The sequence below is a fragment of the Aegilops tauschii genome, chromosome 3 (genome assembly GCF_002575655.3).
Source record: "Aegilops tauschii subsp. strangulata cultivar AL8/78 chromosome 3, Aet v6.0, whole genome shotgun sequence".
Lineage (NCBI taxonomy): Eukaryota > Viridiplantae > Streptophyta > Magnoliopsida > Poales > Poaceae > Aegilops > Aegilops tauschii.
Genome location: NC_053037.3, coordinates 71,441,797 through 71,467,391, shown reverse-complemented (window position 1 = coordinate 71,467,391; position 25,595 = coordinate 71,441,797). Strand labels below are relative to the sequence as shown.

Sequence of the window (25,595 nt, the reverse complement as noted above, 5' to 3'; positions counted from 1 at the left end):
TGTTTACTAATGAGTTTAAGTTCACCTCTAACATTAGCCATATAATCACCCAAGTGTTCAATCATATAAGCATTTTGTTTTAATTGTCTACCAAAATAAGCATTGAAATCTTCTTGCTTAACCATAAAGTTATCAAACTCATCCAAGCATTGGCTAGCAATTTTAGTAGGAGGGATTTCAGCTTTATCATATCTATAGAGAGAATTTACCTTTACTACCCGTGTCGGGTTATCAAGACCATGAGGTTCTTCAGTAGATAATGGATTAAGATCATATGTTTCTTCAATAGGCGGTAAATTAAGACCATGTATTTCTTTAATAGGAGGTAAATTCTTAACATCGTCAGCTTTAATACCTTTTTCTTTCATAGATTTCTTTGCCTCTTGCATATCTTCAGGACTGAGAAATAGAACACCTCTCTTCTTCGGAGTTGGTTTAGGAATAGGCTCAGGAATTGGCTCAGGAAGTGTCCAATTATTTTCATTTGTCAACTTATTATTCAATAGAATTTCAGCTTTGTCAGGTGTTCTTTCCCTGAAAACAGAACCATCACAACTATCCAGGTAATCTCTGGAAGCATCGGTTAGTCCATTATAAAAGATATCAAGTATTTCATTTTTCTTGAGAGAATGATCAGGCAAAGCATTAAGTAACTTGAGAAGCCTCCCCCAAGCTTGTGGGAGACTCTCTTCTTCAATTTGCACAAAGTTGTATATTCCCCTCAAAGCAGCTTGTTTCTTATGAGCAGGGAAATATTTAGCAGAGAAGTAATAAATCATATCCTGGGGACTACGCACACAACTAGGATCAAGGGAATTAAACCATATCTTAGCATCACCCTTTAATGAGAACGGAAATATTTTAAGGATATAAAAGTAGCGAGATCTCTCATCATTAGTGAACAGGGTGGCTATATCATTTAATTTAGTAAGATGTGCCACAACAGTTTCAGATTCATAGCCATGAAAAGGATCAGATTCAACCAAAGTAATTATATCAGGATCAACAGAGAATTCATAATCCTTATCGGTAACACAGATAGGTGAAGTTGCAAAAGCAGGGTCAGGTCTCATTCTATCATTAAGGGATTGCTGCTTCCATTTAGCTAATAACCTCTTGAGTTCATATCTATCTTTGCAAGCTAAAATAGCTAAAGAAGCTTCTTTACCAAAAACATAACCCTCAGGAATAACAGGCAAGTCTTCATCATCACTTTCATCAATATAATCAGTTTCAATAATTTCTTTCTCTCTAGCCCTAGCAATTTGTTCATCAAGAAAGTCACTAAGGGGCACAGTAGTATCAAGCATAGAAGTAGTTTCATCATAAGTATCACGCATAGCAGAAGTGGCATCATCAATAACATGCGACATATCGGAACGAATAGCAGAAGTAGGTTTAGGTGTCGCAAGCTTACTCAAAACAGAAGGTGAATCAAGTGCAGAGCTAGATGGCAGTTCCTTACCTCCCCTCGTAGTTGAGGGATAAATTATTGTCTTAGCGTCTTTCAAGTTCTTCATAGTGACAAGCAGATATAAATCCCAAGTGACTCAAAGAATAGAGCTATGCTCCCCGGCAACGGCGCCAGAAAATAGTCTTGATAACCCACAAGTATAGGGGATCGCAACAGTTTTCGAGGGTAGAGTATTCAACCCAAATTTATTGATTCGACACAAGGGGAGCCAAAGAATATTCTCAAGTATTAGCAGTTGAGTTGTCAATTCAACCACACCTGGATAACTTAGTATCTGCAGCAAAGTATTTAGTAGCAAAGTAATATGATAGTAGTGGTAACGGTAACAAAAGTAACGGTAGCAAAAGTAATATTTTTGGTGTTTTGTAGTGATTGTAACAGTAGCAACGGAAAAGTAAATAAGCAAAGAACAATATGTGCAAAGCTCATAGGCATTGGATCAGTGATGGAGAATTATGCCGGATGCGGTTCATCATGTAACAATCATAACATAGGGTGACACAGAACTAGCTCCAATTCTCAATGTAATGTAGGCATGTATTCCGAATATAGTCATACGTGCTTATGGAAAAGAACTTGCATGACATCTTTTGTCCTACCCTCCCGTGGCAGCGGGGTCCTAATGGAAACTAAGGGATATTAAGGCCTCCTTTTAATAGAGTACCGGAACAAAGCATTAACACATAGTGAATACATGAACTCCTCAAACTATGGTCATCACCGGGAGTGGTCCCGAGTATTGTCACTTCAGGGTTACCGGATCATACCACATAGTAGGTGACTATAGACTTGCAAGATAGGATCAAGAACTCACATATATTCATGAAAACATAATAGGTTCAGATCTGAAATCATGGCACTCGGGCCCTAGTGACAAGCATTAAGCATAGCAAAGTCATAGCAACATCAATCTCAGAACATAGTGGATACTAGGGATCAAACCCTAACAAAACTAACTCGATTACATGATAGATCTCATCCAACCCATCACCATCCAGCAAGCCTACGATGGAATTACTCACGCACGGCGGTGAGCATCATGAAATTGGTGATGGAGGATAGTTGATGATGACGACGGCGACGAATCCCCCTCTCCAGAGCCCCGAATGGACTCCAGATCAGCCCTCCCGAGAGGTTTTAGGGCTTGGCGGCGGCTCCGTATCGTAAAACGCGATGAATCCTTCTCTCTGATTTTTTTCTCCTCGAAAGCAAATATATAGAGTTGGAGTTGAGGTCAGAGGAGCTCCAGGGGGCCCACGAGGTAGGGGGCGCGCCCCCCACCCTCGTGGCTAGGGTGTGGGCCCCCTGGTCTTCATCTTTTGCAAGGATTTTTTATTATTTCCAAATAGACGTTCCGTGGAGTTTCAGGTCATTCCGAGAACTTTTGTTTCTGCACATAAATAACACCATGGAAAGTCTGCTGAAAACAACATCAGTCCGGGTTAGTCCCATTCAAATCATGCAAGTTAGAGTCCAAAACAAGGGCAAAAGTGTTTGGAAAAGTAGATACGACGGAGACGTATCAACGTGCACTATTATTATTATCCACAACATTCGGTCGTGCGAGTGAAAGGCAATAATGACGATATATGATGGACTAATTGAGATGAGAGAAGCTGGTATGAACTCGACCTATCTTGTTTTTGTAAATATGATTAGTTCATCGTTCCTCATTCAGCCTATTATGAATGAAACATGTTTGCAATGACAATTAGAGATTATAGTTGCTCATGCCATGCTTAATTTACTAGGAGCTTATAATGGTTTACCTTTGCGTGCCAACATGCTATTAAAATGATTGTGATGTGGTATGATAGGGTGGTATCCTCCTTTGAACGATTCGAGTGGTTTGACTTGGCACATGTTCACGCATGTAGTTGAAACAAAATCAACATAGCCTCCACGATATTTATGTTCATGGTGATTTATATCCTACTCATGCTTGCACTCATTGTTGATTAATCTTAATGCATGTTCATGACTGTTGTCGCTCTCTAGTTGGTCGCTTCCTAGTCTCTTTCTAGCCTTCACTTGTACTAAGCGGGAATACTGCTTGTGCATCCACTTCCATAAACCCCAAAGTTATTCCATATGAGTCCACCATACCTTCCTATATGCGGTATTTACCTGCCGTTCCAAGTAAATTTGTATGTGCCAAACTCTAAACCTTCAAATGAAATTCTGTTTTGTATGCTCGAATAGCTCATGTATCAACTAGGGCTGTCTATATCTTCCATGCTAGGTGGGTTATTCTCACTATGAGTGGACTCCGCTCATCATTCACGAGAAAATGGCCGGTAACCGGGATGCCCAGTCCCATGCTCAAATCAAAATAATTGCAAACGAAACTCCCCCGGGATTGTTGTTAGTTGGAGGCACCCGTTGTTTCGGGCAAGCCATGGATTGATGCTTGTTGGTGGTGGGGGAGTATAAACTTTACCATTCTGTTTGGGAACCGCCTATAATGTGTGTAGCATGGAAGATATCGAGATCTCTTGCTTGTTATGTTGACAATGAAAGTATGCCACTCAAAATATTATTCAATCTCTGTTTCAAAACTCGAACTCTGGCACCTCTGCAAATTCCTGCTTCCCTCTGCGAAGGGCCTATCTATTTACTTTTATGTTGAGTCATCATCCTCTTATTAAAAAGCACCAGTTGGAGAGCATCGCTGTCATTCACATGCATTGCTATTAATTTACATTCAGTATGACTGTGACAGGATCTCTTTTACCATGAATTACAATGTCTAGTCAGTCCTTGATCTTCAGGGGTGCTCTGCATTTATGTTTTGCGGTCTCAGAAAAGGCAAGCAAAATACCATCTTGTTATATTATGTTATGATTGTTTTGAGGAGGTGTTGCCATCCGAGATTTATTATTATTGCTCGCTAGTTTATTATGCCATTGATATGAGTAAACATGAGACCGAAATGTTATTGTGAATATGGTTAGTTCATAATCTTTGCTGAAAACTTGAATGCTGGCTTTACATATTTGCAACAACAAGATCAAACAGAGTTTGTAAAAGTTTTTCTTTACCACTTTCAGTTTGTCAACTGAATTGCTTGAGGACAAGCAAAGGTTTAAGCTTGGGGGAGTTGATACGTCTCCAACGTATCTACTTTTCCAAACACTTTTGCCCTTGTTTTGGACTCTAACTTGCATGATTTGAATGGAACTAATCCAGACTGACGCTGTTTTCAGCAGAATTGCCATGGTGTTATTTTTGTGCAGAAATAAAATTTCTCGGAATGACCTGAAAATCCACGGAGACACGTTTTGGAATTAATAAAAAATATTGGCGAAAGAATCAGCATCAGAGGGCCCACACCCTATGCACGAGGGTGCAGGGCGCCCCCCGGGGCGCGCCCCCTGCCTCATGGGCCCCCTGGGACTCCACCGACATCAACTCCAACTCTATATATTCACGTTCGAGGAGAAAAAACAAAGAGAAGGATTCATCGCGTTTTACGATACGGAGCCGCCGCCAAGCCCTAATCTCTCTCGGGAGGGCTGATCTGGAGTCCGTTCGGGCCTCCGAAGAGGGGTATCCGTCGTCGTCGTCATCATCAACCATCCTCCATCACCAATTTCATGATGCTCACCGCCGTGCGTGAGTAATCTCATCATAGGCTTGCTGAACGGTGATGGGTTGGATGAGATTTACCATGTAATCGAGTTAGTTTTGTTAGGGTTTGATCCCTAGTATCCATTATGTTCGAAGATTGATGTTGCTATGACTTTGTTATGCTTAATGCTTGTCAAATATCGTGGTCGGCGTACCTGGTCCTGAACTGCTTTTAATCTAGAATAAGTGGAATCTTCTCGGCACTCTCCTTCATCTTCTGTGGCCCCGTCGGTCGCGTCACCGGTTTATGGATGAGTGCTATTGGCGTAGTTGGCTTGGCTCTGAACTTACGTGCCTATGACTTTGTTTCCGCCCGATTGCCATGATTTCAGATCTGAACCTATTATGTTTTCATGAATATATGTGAGTTCTTGATCCTATCTTGCAAATCAATAGTCACCTACTATGTGTTATGATCCGGCAACCCCGAAGTGACAATAATCGAGACCACTCCCAGTGATGACCGTAGTTTGAGGAGTTCATGTATTCACTATGTGTTAATGCTTTGGTCCGGTACTCTATTAAAAGGAGGCCTTAATATCCCTTAGTTTCCAATAGGATCCCGCTGTCATGGGAGGGTAAGACAAAAGATGTCATGCAAGTTCTTTTCCATAAGCACGTATGACTGTATTCGGAATACATGCCTACATTACATTGATGAACTGGAGCTAGTTCTGTGTCACCCTATGTTATAACTGTTGCATGAGGAATCGCATCCAGCATAATTATCCATCATTGATCTATTGCCTACGAGCTTTTCACATATTGATCTTTGCTTAGTTACTTTTCCGTTGCCACTGTTACGATTACTACAAAAACTGCTACTCTTACTTTTGCCACCGTTACCGTTACTTCCATACTACTTTGCTACTAAACACTTTGCTGCAGATATTAAGTCTTTCAGGTGTGGTTGAATTGACAACTCAGCTGCTAATACTTGAAAATATTTTTTGGCTCCCCTTGTGTCGAATCAATAAATTTGGGTTTAATACTCTACCCTCGAAAACTGTTGCGATCCCCTATTCCTGTGAGTTATCATGGCCGCCAGCGACGACGATGCGACTGCGGGCGGCGCGGCGCGACGACCTCCGCTGCGCGTCGCGGCTGCGTGTGCTGCGTGAGTTGTGGGCCCGAGCTGTCCGTTTGGGATGCGTCCCGCGTTGGGTGCCCGGCCGGCGCAAACACAAATTTGGACGGACACAACCCCGTTGCCACCTTAGACGGACGAATATTCGGACAAAACGGACGTCTCTTTGGGGTTGTGCGTTGGAGTTAGCCTGAAGATCAACCATTGATATATGACCGAACCAGATTTGTAAACACTTGCCTTAAAAAAACAAAGAAATTGGACAATCGGAGCAAACACTCCACAGTCCACTCCCTCACTACAGACACAGGTGGATAAGCTCCTCTCTTCCTCACAGAACACGACCGCCCCTCTTCCACTGCATCCCCACCGGCGGCGAGACGAACACCCACCCCTGCTTGGTCCATGGCGGCCGCCCTTCCCCAGCCGCTGATCATCTAATGCCTCCCCCCCCCCCCCCCCCCCCCCCCACCCCCTCCTGCCGGTGCGCCGGTCCATGGCAGCCGCCCTTACCTCTCTTCACGCAGCCCGGATTTGCCGTCTACGGCTTCCACCTCGCTTCCCTTTTCCCCATCGCTCTCCAGCCCCGCGACGAACCCGTTCGCCGCCACCAGCCTAGTCCGCAGCCACAGCTCCGCTCCGGCCGCCATGGATGAGCTTTGCCTCCAACGGATCGTCGGCACCGACCACCGGGCAGCCTTGGAGGGATCCGGCAGAGGCTCCCCACCTCGACTGCGGCTGGAGGAGGCCATCGATGCCTCCTACTTCGCGCCGTCCCAGCAACAATGAGCGCCGCCGCGTCCGTCCATGGGTACCCCCTGCTCAGCGTACTTCGTAGACGGTGAGGAATCCGAGATCCCCATTAGGATAAGTATATGTGACTGCTTTTGTCTAAATCTTGCGTGAACTGAACATAGTTGTGTGCATACTGAACTTTGACTGAAATAATTGCTTGAGAGAATTAGCTATCATCAAATTGTCTACTTTGTTAAATTTAATGTGTTTGTTCAAAGTCTGCTAAAACAACTTGGAGACGTGCTTTGCTATTGTAGGTTGACATGATGGATGAGTAGTCTCCTGATGACGAAGACCCTTAACTATGATGTCATCTACTCTCATTTGGTACTACACTATTCTTAATTGCAGACACTTCCTTTGTAATACGATTAATGGGGACATACAAAAAACAGAGGTAGGAAGGTGTACCCATATGTCTGCAATCTGCTCTAAATACACTCTTCCCTTGGCCATGTTGTGATGGTTAGGTCCTTCCACTTATCAGATATTAGTTCCATGTGAAGCGATGCAAATTGGAATACATTTTTCAGTACTTTCAGTTGTTGCATGAATAAATGACAAAGCAACAAAGCATTAGCATCACAAGCAAAAAACAACATAAATCGTCTTATCAAAAGATGAGGCAGTGGGGCTAATAACTAACCATAGCAGTGAGGTCTTCGCGATTAATTCCCGTGCCTGATGAGTGTTGCTATTTACCTGATGACTGTTTTTGTAGTTAAAAACGGCATGAACAATTGCAGCTTACTGTTAGTTATCTCCGAGCTGCACTGAGCATTCTTACATCGTTCGGCTTGTAACACTGTATAATTTCCTAAACACCATCAAGTTTCCAGAAGGCTCATTGTTAGATGCATTATTGGATAATGTGACCGGTGCAACATATGCGCGGAAGGGCTCTTATGGCCCTTTTCTTCTTCTATTTAGATAACAGAGGTCCTGGTCTTCTAGGATTTACACTTGTTTCAGTCATAAACCTGTTGTTGCCTTTTTAGTGTGCTGAAAATCATGACTTTATTGTTCGGATCATTTGAACACTGCCTTGTTTCAGTTACCACCATATTTTCCTGAGAGACGTTAGTCTATCCTTTTCAGATGTTCTACAAGCAATCTTGCCCGGGAACAAAATGCACATCATGGGGAACTTAAGAGTGGAGAAGAAAAACCCAGTCCAGGTATTTCACTTCCTTGACCAAAACCCTCCAAGAACTATCAAAAAGAGAATGACTATGTCCTTAATACATCATTTACATGCTAAGTTTGACTATGTCCTGAATAGGTTCATTTACATGCCAAGTCGACACAGATTCGTCCATAGAGCCTGAATGTTAAAACAAATTTGAATACTATATTGTTAAAACAAATGAGTTGGTTTCATATTCTTGGACTGGGACTTTCTTCTCCCCTCTCTTGGACTGGGTTACAAATAGATCATGCAGGGTTTTATTCATTCAGTCATACAGATTCGAATACTATACTGTTAAAACAATATGATGGAGGGTCCAGTTTGATGCACCATTAAATTCATGATCTATTATGGTTTGCCCAAAAATTATGCATTGATCAGCACACTGTTGTAAATATGCAAAACAGTGAAGAACATTGTTATAAAGATGCAAATTTGACGGGGATTAGGGAAGCAATGAAGTACACACATATTTGTTAAATAGAATTTCCCTTGTGCAGGCAGGTGCGTTGGCTGAGGACTTGGTTGGCACCGACGTCGTCGGCTGCGGAAGGCAGCGATGGCCAACACTTGCTGGACGGCGAAGGCGCAACAGTGGCTTGGCAGCGCCGACGTCTCACTGCAATGTGCGTTTGAACGGCGACATCGAAGAAAGACATCGAGATTAACTGGGATGGAACTGGTCACAAACTGCACAAGAGGATAATCTGCACATGGTGGCGAACCTGCGTTGGCTAGAAGCTCGTCGGCGCGGGCGTCATCCGCTGCGCATGGCGGCGATGGCGCAGGACAGGCTGGGCGGCTGCGACGTACGTCTGGGTGGGCAAAGGCAGGAAGATCGAGTTGATTCCCGTAAGTTTAGCTGTTTGTTGTGAGGCGGACGTATCAATTGCCATAATTGTGGCTATTTTTCTGTAGTTTTTTCTTTTTGAGACAATCTCGCGAAACTTTATTAACCCGTCACAATGTTTACAGGGACGAAATGAAGATCACCCGGCTGGCCTAACCACAAATGGCGGTCAACCGCGAGGGAGAGAGAATGTTTCGCTAGATTGTGAGCTTCATAGTTTGAGCTCCTAAATTCATGACCTATCTTGCAAGATAAAAAACTAGAAGAGTGTTCCAATATCTCCCAAAGGACAGCTCCATAAGTAGCTAGCTTGCCATGATGCAACTCGTCGACAACCACCTTGCAATCCGAGGCAACCTGTATATCTCGTGCATATAGATCATCCGCCAACGAGAGAGCTTCCCTTATAGCTAGGGCTTCCAGCGTTTGAGGCTCTGTGATATGTTTGAAAACAATGGCCGAAGCCTGGCTTTGCCCTGTTGATCTCTGCAGATTGCTCCCACCGAACCATGCTTCCTTCTCACGGCCACTGCCCCGTCAACATTGATCTTGACACAACCTTGGATTGGGGGCACCCATGTTGCACTCCGCATGACTCTACTTGGTACCACTTGCCTCTCTCTTTTGTTAACTAACTCCAACTCTGACAGAAACTTATTAATGAAAGCCGTTGTAGCGTGTGGAGATTGAAATATATCCTTATGAATTGCCTTTCTTCGTGTAGCCCAGATTGCCCACATGGTTACCACAACACGGATAAAATCATGCGCATCTAGCATTTCATGTAGAGCAAATAACCAGTCCTTAGCGTCTTCCTCTTGGTGTGTGATGATTTTCTCGACCAACTCCTCTGGTGTGAGAGCCCATACGCTTCTTGAGAGAGCGCAAGAGAGAATTGCGTGTCTCCATGTATCCCTAGCTCCACACAAGCAGCAAGTGTCTGTTTCGGCCATATGGCGATGATGAAGCACTTCTCCGCTGGGCATAGAATGTCTGGCAAGTCTCCAAAGGAACATACGAAGTTTTGAGGGTACCTGGATATGCCATATAGTGCTCCAAAACCTGCTGTTCTGCCCCGTCGATGAGCCCTCGGCCTCGTTCCACCATCCCTCTCTACTTGTCTTCGTACGCAATATCATTCGGTATGCCGACCGAACGGTGAAACAGCCAGTTGGTTCTTCATGCCAAGCCCAAAAATCCGGCTGCCTACGCATACACACTGGTATTTTTAGAATCTCGTTTGCATCAACCGGGATGAAAACTGAGCGAACCAGCTCCTCATTCCATTGTGCTGTAGTAGTATCAATAAGATCAGATACTCGCCGTGGTGGGTTTGGCACTAAGGATATAATAGGGCTTTTGAAACTATCTCGAGGGATCCAATTATGTAATCATATATCCGTGCTCTCCCCATCCCCAATTCTCCTGATGATTCCCTGAGCTAGTATCTCCTTTCCATCTAATAGCGCTCGCCAAATCTGAGATGGATGAGGACCCAAATCTGCCTCCAATAATGTATTGTTTGGGAAGTAAACAGCTTCCGAAACCTGAGCACTAAGAGAGCGTTCATCGTTCATTATTCTCCAAGCTTGCCTCCCAAGCAGAGCTAGATTGAATATCTCCAAATCACGGAATCCAAGTCCACCCAACTGTTTTGGTTGTATCATAGTGTCCCAAGCCACCCAGTTTGGTTTTCGTTTGCCTTGCTTGCTCCCCCACCAAAATTGCCTAATGATGGCAGATATACTGTCACATAACCCTCTAGGAAGACGGAAGCATGACATAGAGTAGACCGGAATTGCTTGCGCAACTGCCTTGATCAAAACTTCTTTACTGGCAGCAGAGAGTAATTTTTTCGTCCAGCCTTTTACCTTCTCTGATACCCGGTCTCTCAAGTACTTGAACGTTTCATTCTTGGAATGTCCCACGTCCGTTGGCATGCCCAAATAATGCTCACTTAAGGACTCATTATGAACCTGCAAGGAGTTTTTTATTGCTTCCCTCATAGAGCTTGGACAGCCCCGGCTAAAAAAGATGGATGACTTGTCATGATTGATACGTTGCCCAGAAGCCTTACAATATGTTTCCAACAGGTTTGACACTGCAACTGACCCCTCAACATTAGCCTTAAAAAGCAACAGGTTGTCATCTGCAAACAAAAGGTGGTTTATAGTTGGGGCAGTTGGGGCCACCTTAATACCTGCAATTGATGACTGTGTACTGGATTTCAGGAGGCACGAAAGGCCCTCTGCTGCAATCAAGAATAAGTAAGGGGAAATTGGGTCTCCCTGTCGGATACCTCTGGTTGGTCTGAAAGAATCAAGCTTCTCACCATTAAAAAGAACAGAAAAGGACACTGAAGAGACCATGCCCATAACTGTATTAATCCATCGATGAGAGAAGCCAAGCTTTATCATAATAGCCCTCAAATAAGGCCACTCCAATCTGTCATAAGCCTTCATCATATCCAATTTGAGAGCACAATAGTTGTTAGTCTTTGCTTTAGACCTCTTCATGAAATGCAAGCACTCATATGCACATATAATGTTATCAGTGATAAGCCACCCCGGAACAAAAGCAGACTGTTCAGCCGAAATTATGTCTGGTAGAACTAGCTTCAGTCTATTGTCCACCACTTTAGAGGCAATTTTATACATACGTTGCATAAGCTTATGGGCCTAAACTGGGAAAGGAGGGTGGGATTTATTACCTTCGGTATTAGAACAAGAACGGTGTCATTAATACCTTCTGGGCTCTCTTCTCCATGGACTATTTTCAACACCACCCTTGTTACATCATCCCCACAAATATCCCAATGGCGCTGATAAAATTGTGCCGGAAAGCCGTCTGGCCCCGGTGCCTTCGTCGGGAACATTTGGAACAATGTTGTTTTCACCTCTTCCTTAGTGTAATCTGCATTCAACATAGCATTCATCTCCTCAGACACTTTCCTTGGCACGTGAGTAAGCACTGCATCCATCCCCCGGACCTCCTCGGAAGTATATAACGTTTGGTAAAAATTATTTACCATGGCTTTGAGCTCATCTGGATCTACTACAATTGCTCCCAATGAATTATGTAAGGCTTTTATCATATTTTTCTTCCTCCTCAAACTCGCCCGTAGATGAAAGAATTTGGTGTTCTTGTCACCTGACGTTAGCCAATCTATCCTCGCCCTCTGGCGCCACATTATCTCCTCACGGTGATACATTTCGATGAGACGTTCATTTATTTTGAGTTCAACATGTGACGGCCCCGTCCGTAAAGGATCGGACTGCAGCTCTTCTAGCATTTTCTTTAGATGCTTGATTTCCTTCCTCACGCTTCCGAACGTGTCATTACTCCATCTGTCAAGTCCTTTAGCCAGGTTCTCGATCTTGCGTCGTATATCTTCCACCGAGTTGCAGGGAGCTTCGGTTTCCCAGCTTTGAACCAACATATCTCTTAGGCCCGCGTGAGTCTCCCACATGGTCTCGTATCTAAACTCCCTCTTTGCCCTTTCGCCCTTAACTCTTCCAAGGTCCAGAAGCAAAGCCATATGGTCCGATGACGCCGCAACCTCGTGTGTTATAGAGGCTAATGGGAATCTCGCCAACCAATCTGAATTTACCAACGCCCTGTCAAGACGGCATCGAGTAAATGAGCCACCAGTCACTTTCTTCTCAAACGTCCAGAAACAGCCCTTATAGCCCAGATCAAGCAACATGCAAACGTCCACCGTGTCTCTGAATGCCTGGATTTGTGCGTTACTGCGTTCTCCTACACCTTCATGCTCACTTGGACGTAACACTTCATTGAAGTCGCCTATGCACAACCATGGAAGGCCATTTAAAGTACTGATATTTTTAAGTACAGTCCACGTTTGGTGTCTAAGATGGGTCTGCGCCTCCCCATAGACACACGTCATCCTCCATGGGTCCTCCCCCTGTTCTGTAATTGAAACATCAAGGTGATAACATGAATAACCGAGAATCTCAACTTTTATTGCATTGTTCCAAAATAAGCCAATTCCACCACTCCTTCCCTGACTATCGACATCATAGGAATTATCATAGCCTATCGAGCTAGCCATAGCTTCTACCCTCCGACCATCTATCTGTGTCTCAACGATACAAAGGAGGGTAGGGGTAAACTTCCTCGCGAATTCGCGAAGCTCTTGAACTGCCGCAGGTTTACCCGCGCCATGGTAGTTCCAGCATAGCGCATTCATTGGGCTCGGCGGCGCTCCTCGAAGGAGCCCGCCAAAGAAGTGACGATGTTGCCACGACCGACACCTTTCTCCAAATCCTCATCCGCTGCATCTATGTTTTTCTTGGCTCTCTTTGGGTCTTGCTTGCTACTCGGGCTCTGGGGTATAGACGGCGAAGAGGTTAGAGCTAACATCAACCCAGGACCAGAACTGTTTGATTCGTTGTTCATAGAGTGCTTCATGTGTTGCGTCCTCTTTCTGTTGTTTTCAGCATCGTCCATGACCGCATCAGTTTCAGAGCTCAAATTGTCTTTTCCATCATAATCATCATCCTGATCCGATCGGGGGTTTGCTCCACGGCCACCACGGCCTCCCCGCCGTCCTCCTCTTCTTCCACGACCCCCTCCCGGACCCTGTCCTGTACTCATGACCCACGAGGCCCTAACATCCTTAAAGATCAACGCGGACGGAGGGTGTATACCATTACCATGCTCCTTGAACTGATGACCCAACATGCCACAAACTGCACACCAGTCCGGAAGTTTTTCATACTTGATCCTGTATATCTGGCGCTTCCCCTCTCTTATCATAGAAACTGCGTTCTTCAGAGGCTTATCAACATTAATCCGGACCCAAACTTGATGGAAGTTGCCGGCAAAGTCTTGCGATTGGGGTTCGGCGTAGATGACTTCGCCAACCTTTGCTGCTAAAGAAGGGATCAGATGGGCATATAGTGGAGGTACATCATGAATCTGTACCCAAATTTCTATAGTGTCAAGCTGCACTGTGGACGGCTTTGTCAATCCATCATATGGCTTGAGGATGACAGCATCTCCTCGGAAGTGCCAGGTCCGTCCCTCGTTACTCTTTCCCAATCCCCCAAGCAGGAGAATTGCACAATATAGAGATTATCCTCCGGGGGCTTGAACTGAACATCTTGGGCAAGATCCCACGCGGCTCTCATGTTCTTGAAGAACCAATACTGGCTATATGTCTTGGGCGAGTGAACCCTAGCCAACGCTATCCAGCGCGCCGCCTCGACCGGAGCCTCCTTCTCATCAAAAATCACGTCGTCGAGATCCTCCTCCCGAAGACCTAGCTCCTTCATCAGGGCTGTCACGTCGTCAGTTTCCATCGATCCACTCAGACGAGATCCTGAAGCCCCGCCCAATGCCATGGTTTGTCGAACTGTTGATTGGCTTTATCTTTTTTTTTCTGTAGTTGATTGGCTTTATCTTTTTTTTGCGGGGAGGTGAACTGTTCGATCGAATGACAGAGTTTCGTCCGCTATTCTAAATTGCTAAACGCACACAGGTGGGGCCTGACTCTTATGTGGACGGTTAGATGCATAATCTTGGGGTTGTAGTTTGTCTTGTTTTTCTTTGTGTACGTTTATTTGGGTGGGCATAGTGAAGAATATGTTTGCTTGTTTAATAGTAGTAGAGATGAGCGTGTATATGAGCGCTTGTGTCTGTACTGTGTTCAAAACAAATTCCACTGGGCCTTATTCGGCAACCCGCATGGACCGTCATGGTTGGGAATTTTTACATGTGGATTTAAAAAAAAAACTCTGACAGGAGAGCTATTGTTTCTAGGACGTCGATAAGTCCTGAATGTTCATGATCTGGCCATGGCAAATCGAACATATTTTGTGATAATTTATATTTATTGACCATGATAAGTTTAATTGGTAAGCATATGATAAATTCGCCCTTTGCATTTTTTTTAGAAAATTATCATGCTTGTCAACTAAATTTGCCATTCTCACGTCAACTAAAGTTGGCATAAAAGACGTTCGATTTGCCATGAGGAAATCCCGAACGTTCGGATTTTATCATTTCTGTGTTTTTATTAGCTGGGAAAATAAAGGTGACATAGTTTGAGCCTAAGCTCTAATTAAAAAGGCTTTGCCTTTATGGGGAGAGATGAAAGAACCCATCAATCGCCATCATCTTGGACTACTCTAGCAAAAGCTAGCTCTCGCGCGCGCATAAACTCCTTAATTCTAAAAATAGTATCTTCATCCGAAAGAAATACTCTTTAACTCTCGGGTGTAAATGCAACCTATATGTGAATTTTTTTTATCCAAAAAATTCTAAAACATTTTTCGAAAACAAACTTTACCTTGAATTGTACTCATATAAAAAGTTTGGTTAAGAAAATACTCCTCTTGACTTCAGAGCAAAAAGACAAAATTTCAAGGACAAAATGCATGAATAGTAACTTGTATATAGTGTTGACTTTTTCTACCCAAAATAGCATGAAAGTCATTCCTTGGAAATTTTTATTATATATACAAATACAACTGAAGGTTAAGTTTGTTTCCCAAGAATTTTGATAATTTTTTGAAATTTTCCATTATTTTTCCCATGTAGGGTGGACCTACACCCGAGAGCCAAAGGTACTTATCCGAGCAGAGGGGAACAAAATGAAAATTATAAGGACAAAGGCAAATTGGTGAGACTTAGAAAATATCAATGGATTTCTTTATCTTTCACCACCATAAGGACACCTGACAGACGCTTGTGGTAGTCGAGCGGAGCGCACCTATTAGTCGGGCGATAACAATTTTTTTGAAAGTAAAATTGATGATAAAGCCCGAAACGCTAAACACATTTAAAAGTAAAGGGGTAGAAAAGTACAAATTTTAAAGACATGGATCTTTATGCTCCCAAGCTCAAACTTCGGGGTGTTTGGTTCGAAGCTACAATTTGCCACACTTTGTCACATATCAATTTAGATAAGTTTGACCAAGTTAGATGTGCGTTGGGTTCTTGCCACAACTAAGGGAAGAATTTCTTTTATTAGCCGTATAAGTCCCACATGTCATAGATAAAAAATGTGTGGCAAAATTCCCTAAGGCAAGTCAAAGTGTGGCTATGAATTTAAACACCTCAAGTATGGCAAATATGACAAAACACTATGGCAATATGTGGCAAAAACAGTCAAAATCCAAACAGCCTGAACAACAAAATCCAAAGAAAATTGAAATAAATGAGAGTTTTCTAATAAACATCAACATATGCTCTAACTGCTTGAATTTTTTTTTTCAAAAAAAAAGACATTCATGATGGATCGTATCAGAAAGATTTGGGCTCAGAAAAGTTATTTGCAGCACTCATGTTTGTATTTTTCTTTCATATAGACTAGGATAGGACGGAGGTCACATTGCCAAAAAATTAATTGATTTTCTTTTATTTTGCTTAGTAAGTGTTTTTTTGGATTTTACTGTTTTGCTACTTTATTTCTCATATAATAGACAGATCATTTACATGAAGGTGAGAAATAAAATCAGGGATAAAAACGCCAAAAAGCTAGGGTATTTAGAATTATGGCAATGTTTTAGCTAAGCCATCTGCTGCAGCATTTGGTTATCTGAAGCAATGTGTGAACTGAACTTTTGCAAAATCCCGTAACAAGTCTTTGCACTCTACTATCGTGACGACATCGGGCCCTTGGTAGCCATCATCAAGATGGCATTCACCGCGTAACTACAATCTGATTCAATCTACAAACTATTACATTCAATTTGGCCTGCAAAATATAGTCCAACTTTAATGGCCAGCAATTTACTGTTTACACGACTATGCATTTAACTTTGGAATTATAGTACTCCAGTTTAAATACCTCTTGGTGAATATCGTAGTTGGGAAAAAAATATGTCTGCTTGCCGTTCGGAAGGCAGCAATGCTACATTCACGGGCTTAGAGCAACTCTAGCAGACCCCGCAAAATCCCGACCCGCAAAACGTGTTTGCAGTTCGACGCAGATCTCGTTTGCGGGTTGAAAACGTGCGCAGCCGAACAAAAACCATATATGAAACTACATAATTTGAAAAAAAAAAGTTTCGCGAGAGAAATTGCAACCGTAGTACTTCATCACATACTATCACATACTACATGATGAAACACTAATTCATTACAAACACTAGTTCATACTACATACTACATTCACTACTAGTACTAGAGGGGGTGGAGATCTCACGGGGGCGAGCTAGCAGCCATGGACGACGCGGTGGAGGAGCTCAATCCTCCTCGTCGGAGCTGTCGAGGTCGATGTACTTCTGCTTCTGCTCCTCGCGGATGCGCCGCCACTCGTCGTCCTTCTCCTTGGCGGCAAGGTTCGCCGCTACCGCCTGATGGAACACGAGGTCGTCGAGCTCCTCGTGGTGGCGCCGGCGCTCCGCCTCCTCACGCAAGCTGCGTTCGGCAATGGCGGCCACGACCGCGTCGACATCGGCGACGAAGTCCTCGGGCCCGACGACACCGCGCCGCATGATCTCCTCGGGCTCCTGCTTGACGGCGACGACCTCGATCTCCTCCGACCACTCCCTCTTCACGGGGAGAAGGCTCGCGCCGGAGGAGGAAGAGCTCGCGGCGTGGGAAGAGCTCGCAGCTGGGAAGATCTTGCGGCGGAGGACGAGCCCACGGCGAAGGAGGGCATACGCCCGTGCCTATGGTCGCATTCCTCTGTCTAGCGGACGCGGAAGTTTGGCGGCGGCGAGAGGCCCCGGTTCGTCCACTTCCTCGCCCCGCGCTTCCTCGCGCCGTCCGAGCGAACACACCGCTCGCGCTCGGGGCGGCGCCGCCGCCGGATCTACTCCCGGAGCCGCGGCCGGAGCACCACATGCGTCCCCACATGGCGGCTGGAGGCGGAATGCAGCTCACCGGCGACGAGAAATGTGAGGAGTGGAGTGGGGAATTGCAGAGAGACGCGGCGGCGGGGGATAGGATTTCGACCCGCAAATGCAACGCGAACCCAAACATATACTGGCCGGGAGGGGGGCGGTTTGCGGGCCGCGGTAAAAAAATTTACGGGCCGGGCGAGTATACTGGCTCTGTTCTGGCCAGAAAATTGGGCCGAGCCCGTATACTCGCCGGAATTTTGTGGGTTTGCCACTTTTGCGGGGTTTGCTAGAGTTGCTCTTAATATGGGGCTTTTAGAGCATCTACAACTCGACATGGCAAATCCGACCAGCGCGTCCGTGGACAGTGACCGGTTATCCCTCAAAAAATGCATTCCACATTCGGGTACCTCAGTTAGAAATCTCAAATCCATATTATTACTAGTAAATGTCACGTGCCATGCATGTCTAGATTATAAGTATTGTGAAATGTTGTAAGTTGTAATGTTGTAAAAGTTTTTCTAGGGCAGTATAAAGGCAAATACTCACATAGACGCAATAGTATGAACGCACACACAAATACCCTGCGCTAAGTCTAGGACTTGAACCCGGTTGATCTACCACAAGGAATCTGGAATAATATATGATGGAAGGATTGGTTGCAATCTAGCATATAACTAGCCTAACCCGCGCGGCGGCACGCCGCGCTCGATGATCACTCGCAAATGTGCAATCTACTGATTCAAGAGTGGATCAGTGCATGCTGATTTAATCTCAGAATAATATATAGAGACATTGAAGAAATCGAACATATGAAGCTATTGAAATGTTGCAAACGTAGGGATACAAAGGTACAAATTAAAAGTAGCACACTTCAGAAGTAAACCAGTTATTCAAACTACATACAGTTCACTGCAAACAGAGAACTGTATATAAAAACACTGTAGGGGAACGTAGCAGAAATTTAAAATTTTCTACGTATCACCAAGATCAATCTATGGAGTCATCTAGCAACGGGAGAGAGGGGAGTGCATCTACATACCCTTGTAGATCGCGCGCAGAAGCGTTCAAGAGAACGGGGTTGATGGAGTCGTATTCGTCGTGATCCAAATCACCGATGATCCTAGCGCCGAACGGACGGCACCTCCGCGTTCAACACACGTACGGAGCGGGAACGTCTCCTCCTTCTTGATCCAGCAAGGGGGAGGAGAAGTTGATGGAGATCCAGCAGCACGACGGTGTGGTGGTGGAAGTAGCGGGATCCCGGCAGGGCTTCGCCAAGCGCAAGCGGGGAGGAAGAGGTGTCACGGGAGGGAGGGAGGCGCCAGGGCTTGGGGTGCTGCTCCCATGCGCCTCCCCACTATATATAGGGGTGGAGGGGGCTGGTTTCTTGCCCTCCAAGTCCATTGGGGCGTTGGCAAAGGTGGGGGAAAGAAATCCCATCATTTCCCTTCCCCACCGATTGTTATCCCCCCTTTTTAGGGATCTTGATCTTATCCCTTCGGGATATGATCTTATTCCTTCTAAGGTGGGATCTTGGTGCGCCTTGACCAGGGGTGTGGGGCCTTGCCCCCACTACCCACGTTCATGTGGGTCCCCCCATGCAGGTGGGCCCCACTTCGGAACCTTCTAGAACCTTCCCGGCACAATACCGAAAAATCCCGAACATTTTCCGGTGGCCAAAATAGGACTTCCCATATATAAATCTTTACCTCCGGACCATTCCGGAACTCCTCGTGACGTCCGGGATCTCATCCGTGACTCCGAACAACTTTCGGTTAACCGCATACTAATATCTCTACAACTCTAGCGTCACCGAACCTTAAGTGTGTAGACCCTACGGGTTTGGGAGACATGCAGACATGACCGAGACGACTCTCCGGTCAATAACCAACAGCAGGATCTGGATACCCATGTTGGCTCCCACATGTTCCACGATGATCTCATCGGATGAACCACGATGTCGAGGATTCAATCAATCCCGTATACAATTCCCTTTGTCAATCGGTACGTTACTTGCCCGAGATTCGATCGTCGGTATCTCAATACCTCGTTCAATCTCGTTACCGGCAAGTCACTTTACTCGTACCATAACGCATGATCCCGTGGCTAACTCCTTAGTCACATTGAGCTCATTATGATGATGCATTACCGAGTGGGCCCAGAGATACCTCTCCGTCATACGGAGTGACAAATCCCAGTCTCGATTCGTGCCAACCCAACAGACACTTTCGGAGATACCTGTAGTGCACCTTTATAGCCACCCAATTACGTTGTGACGTTTGGTACACCCAAAGCATTCCTACGGTATTCGGGAGTTGCACAATCTCATGGTCTAAGGAAATGATACTTGACATTAGAAAAGCTCTAGCAAACGAACTACACGATCTTGTGCTATGCTTAGGATTGGGTCTTGTCCATCACATCATTCTCCTAATGATGTGATCCCGTTATCAATGACATCCAATGTCCATGGTCAGGAAACCATAACCATCTATTGATCAACGAGCTAGTCAACTAGAGGCTTACTAGGGACATGTTGTGGTCTATGTATTCACACATGTATTACGGTTTCTAGTTAATACAATTATAGCATGAACAACAGACAATTATCATGAACAAGGAAATACAATAATAACCATTTTATTATTGCCTCTAGGGCATATTTCCAACAGTCTCCCACTTGCACTAGAGTCAATAATCTAGTTCACATCACCATGTGATTAACACTCAAAGTTCACATCGCCATGTGACTAATACCCAAGAGTTTACTAGAGTCAATAATCTAGTTCACATCACCATGTGATTAACACTCAATGAGTTCTAGGGTTTGATCATGTTATGCTTACGAGAGAGGTTTTAGTCAACGGGTCTGCAACATTCAGATCCGTGTGTGCTTTACAAATCTCTATGTCATCTTGTACATGCAGCTACCACGCGCTACTTGGAGCTATTCCAAATAACTGCTCTACTATACGAATCCGGTTCACTACTCAGAGTCATCCGGATTAGTGTCAAAGTTTGCATCGACGTAACCCTTTACGACGAACCCCCTTTCCACCTCCATAATCGAGAAAATTCCTTAGTCCACTAGATACTAAGGATAAGTTCGACCGCTGTCATGTGATCCCTTCCTGGATCACTATTGTACCCCTTGACTATCTCATGGCAAGGCACACTTCAGGTGCGGTACACAGCATAGCATATTGTAGAGCCTATGTCTAAAGCATAGGGGACGACCTTCGTCCTTTCTCTTTCTTCTGTCGTGGTCAGGTCTTGAGTCTTACTCAATACTCACACCTTGTAACACAGCCAAGAACTCCTTCTTTGCTGATCTATTTTGAACTCCTTCAAAATCTTGTCACGGTATGTATTCATTTGAAAGTACTATTAAGCGTTTTTTATCTATCCTTATAGATCTTGATGCTCAATGTTCAAGTTGCTTAATCCAGGTTTTCCATTAAAAACACTTTTCAAATAACCCTGGATGCTTTCCAGAAATTCTACATCATTTCTGATCAACAATATGTTAACAACATATACTCATCAAAAATTCTATAGTGCTCCCACTCACTTCTTTGGAAATACAAGTTTCTCATGAACTTTGTATAAACCCAAAATCTTTGATCATCTCATCAAAGCGTTCATTCCAACTCCGAGATGCTTACTCCAATCCTTAGAAGGATTGCTGGAGCTTTGCATACTTGTTAGCATCTTTCAGGATTGACAAAACCTTCTGGTTGTATCACATACAACCTTTCCTCAAGAAAATCGTCGAGGAAACAATGTTTTGACATCCTATCTGCAAGATTTCATAAATAATGCAGTAACTGCTAATATAATTCTAACAGACTCTTAGCATCGCTATGAGTGAGAAAGTCTCATCGCAGTCAACTCCTTGAACTTGCCGGAAAACATCTTAACGACAAGTCGAGCTTTCTTAATGGTGACACCTACCATCATTGCCTGTCTTCCCTTTAAAATCCATCTGTACCCAACAGCCTTACGACCATCAAGTAGTTCTTTCAAAGTCTATACTTTGTTTTCATACATGGATCCTCTCGGATTTTATGGCCTCGAGCCATTCGTCGGAATCCGGGCCCACCATCGCTTCTCCATAGCTCATAGGTTCATTGTTGTCTAGCAACATGACTTCCAAGACAGGATTACGTACCACTCTGAAGTAGTACGCATCCTTGTCGTCCTATGAGGTTTGGTAGTGAGTTGATCTGAAGTTTCATGATCACTATCATAAGCTTCCACTTCAATTGGTGTAGGTGCCACAGGAACAACTTCCTGTGCCCTGCTACACATTAGTTGAAGTGACGGTTCAATGACCTCATCAAGTCTCCACCATCCTCCCACTCAATTCTTTCGAGAGAAACTTTTCCTCGAGAAAGGACCCATTTCTAGAAACAATCACTTTTGCTTCCAGATCTGAAATAGGAGGTATACCCAACTGATTTGGGTATTCTATGAAGATGCATTTATCCGTTTTGGGTTTGAGCTTACCAGCCTGAATTTTTTTCACATAAGCGTCGCAGCCCCAAACTTTTAAGAAACGACAACTTAGGTTTCTCTAAACCATAGTTCATACGGTGTCGTCTCAACGGAATTGCGTGGTGCCCTATTTAAAGTGAATGCGGTTGTCTCTAATGCCTAACCCATAAACGATTGTTGTAATTTGATAAGAGACATCATGGTATGCACCATATCCAATAGGGTGCAGTTATGATGTTCGGACACACCATCACAATATGGTGTTCCAGGCGGTATTAGTCGTGAAACAATTTCCACAATTTCTTAATTGTGTGCCAAACTCGTAACTCAGATATTCATCTCTATGATCATATCACAGACATTTTATCCTCTTGTCACGACGATCTTCAACTTCACTCTGAAATTACTTGAACCTTTCAATAATTCAGACTTGTGTTTCATCAAGTAAATATTCTCAGCATCTACTCAAATCATCTGTGAAGTAAGAACATAACGATATCCACTGTGTGCGTCAGCACTCATTGGACTGCACACATCAAATGTATTACTTCCAACAAGTTGCTCTCTTGTTCCATCTTACTGAAAAAGAGGCCTTTCAGTCATCTTGCCCATGTGGTATGATTTGCATGTCTCAAGTGATTCAAAATCAAGTGAGTCCAAATGATCCATCTGTATGGACTTTCTTCATGCATATATACTAATAGACATGGTTCGCATGTCTCAATCTTTTCAAAAACGAGTGAGTCCAAAGATCCATCAACATGGAGCTTCTTCATGCGTTTTATACCAATATGACTCAAGTGGTAGTGCCACAAGTATGTGGTACTATCATTACTATCTTATATCTTTTGGCATGAACATGTGTATCACTACGATCGAGATTCAATAAACGATTCATTTTAGGTGCAAGACCATTGAAGGTATTAATCAAATAGACAGAGTAACTATTATTCTCCTTTAATGAATAACCGTATTGCGATAAACATAATCCAATCATGTCTATGCTCAACGCAAACACCAAATAAAAATTATTCAGGTTTAACCCCAATCTCGATGGTAGAGGGAGCATGCGATGCTTGATCACATCAACCTTGGAAACACTTCCAACACATATCGTCATCTCACCTTTAGCTAGTCTCCGTTTATTCCGCAGCTTTTATTTCGAGTTACTAACACTTAGCAACCGAACCGGTATCTAATACCCTGGTGCTACTAGGAGTACTAGTAAAGTACACATTAATATAATGTATATCCAATATACTTCTGTCGACCTTGCCAGCCTTCTCATCTACGAAGTATCTAGGGTAGTTCTGCTTCAGTGACCGTTCCCCTCATTTCAGAAGCACTTAGTCTCGGGTTTGGGTTCAACCTTGGGTTTCTCACTAGAGCAGCAACTTATTTGCCGTTTCATGAAGTATCCCTTCTTGCCCTTGCCCTTCTAGAAACTAGTGGTTTTCCTAACCATCAACAATTGATGCTCCTTCTTGATTTCTACTTTCGCGGTGTCAAACATCGCGAGTTGCTCAAGGATCATCATGTCTATCCCTGATATGTTATAGTTCATCACGAAGCTCTAATAGCTTGGTGGCAGTGACTATGGAGAACCATCACTATCTCATCTGGAAGATTAACTCCCACTCTATTCAAGTGATTGTAGTACTCAGACAATCTGAGCACATGCTCAACGATTGAGCTTTTCTCCCTTAGCTTGCAGGCTTAAGAAACTTGTCAGAGGTCTCATACCTCTTGACGTGGGCATTAGTCTGAAATCCCAATTTCAGTCTTTGGAACATCTCATATGTTCTGCGACGTTTCAAAACCGTCTTTGGTGCCACAATTTTAAACCGTTAGCATCACACACTAAACTATCACGTAGTCATCAAAACGTGTATGTCAGATGTTTTGTAACATCTAAAGACGACGCTCGAGGTTCAGCACACCGACCGGTGCATTAAGGACATAAGCCTTCTGTGCAGCGATGAGGACAATCCTCAGTTTACGGACCCAGTCCGCATAATTGCTACTATCAACTTTCAACTAAACTTTCTCTAGGAACATATCTTAGTAGAACTAAAGCGTAAGCTACGACATTATTTGCAAAGACCTTTTGACTATGTTCATGATAATTAAGTTCATCTGATTATTTAATGAACTCCCACTTAGATGGACATCCCTTTAGTCATCTAAGTGATACATGATCCGAATCGACTAGGCCGTGTCCGATCATCACGTGAGATGGACTAGTCATCATCGGTGAACATCTCCATGTTGATCGTATCTACTATACGACTCATGTTCGACCTTTCGGTCTCTTGTGTTCCGAGGCCATGTCTGTACATGCTAGGCTCGTCAAGTCAACCTAAGTGTTTTGCTTGTGTTCCGAGGCCATGTCTGTACATGCTAGGCTCGTTAACACCCGTTGTATGCGAACGTTAGAATCTATCACACCCCGATCATCACGTGGTGCTTCGAAACAACGAACCTTCGCAACGGTGCATAGTTAGGGGAAACACGTCTCTTGAAATTTTAGTGAGGGATCATCTTATTTATGCTACCGTCGTTCTAAGCAAATAAGATGTAAACATGACAAACATCACATGCAAATCATAAAGTGACATGATATGGCCAATATCATCTTGTGCCTTTTGATCTCCATCTTCGAGGCGCGGCATGATCACCTTCGTCACCGGCATGATCTCCATCATCGTGTCTTCATGAAGTTGTCTCGCCAACTATTACTTCTACTACTGTGGCTAACGGTTAGCAATAAAGTAAAGTAATTACATGGCGTTTTTCATTGACACGCAGGTCATACAATAAATTAAGACAACTCCTATGGCTCCTGCCGGTTGTCATACTCATCGACATGCAAGTCGTGATTCCTATTACAAGAACATGATCAATCTCATACATCACATATATCATTCATCACATCCTTTTGGCCATATCACATCACACAGCATACCCTGCAAAAACAAGTTAGACGTCCTCTAATTGTTGTTGCATGTTTTACGTGGCTGCTATGGGTTTCTAGCAAGAACGTTTCTTACCTACGCAAAAGCCACAACGGTGATATGCCAATTGCTATTTACCCTTCATAAGGACCCTTTTCATCGAATCCGATCCGACTAAAGTGGGAGAGACAGACACCCGCTAGCCACCTTATGCATCAAGTGCATGTAAGTCGGTAGAACCTGTCTCACGTAAGAGTACGTGTAAGGTCGGTCCGGGCCGCTTCATCCCACAATGCCGCCGAA

At 44.0% G+C, this 25,595-nt stretch overlaps 1 long non-coding RNA gene across 1 annotated transcript; it reads left to right on the top strand.

The window, feature by feature from the left end:
* Positions 1-6,464: 6,464 nt before the first annotated feature.
* Positions 6,465-9,748, top strand: LOC141042274 (uncharacterized). Its single transcript, XR_012204308.1, has 5 exons — positions 6,465-7,032; positions 7,244-7,313; positions 8,085-8,164; positions 8,676-9,027; positions 9,151-9,748. It is a non-coding gene; the product is annotated as an uncharacterized lncRNA (long non-coding RNA).
* The last annotated feature ends 15,847 nt before the right edge of the window (positions 9,749-25,595 follow it).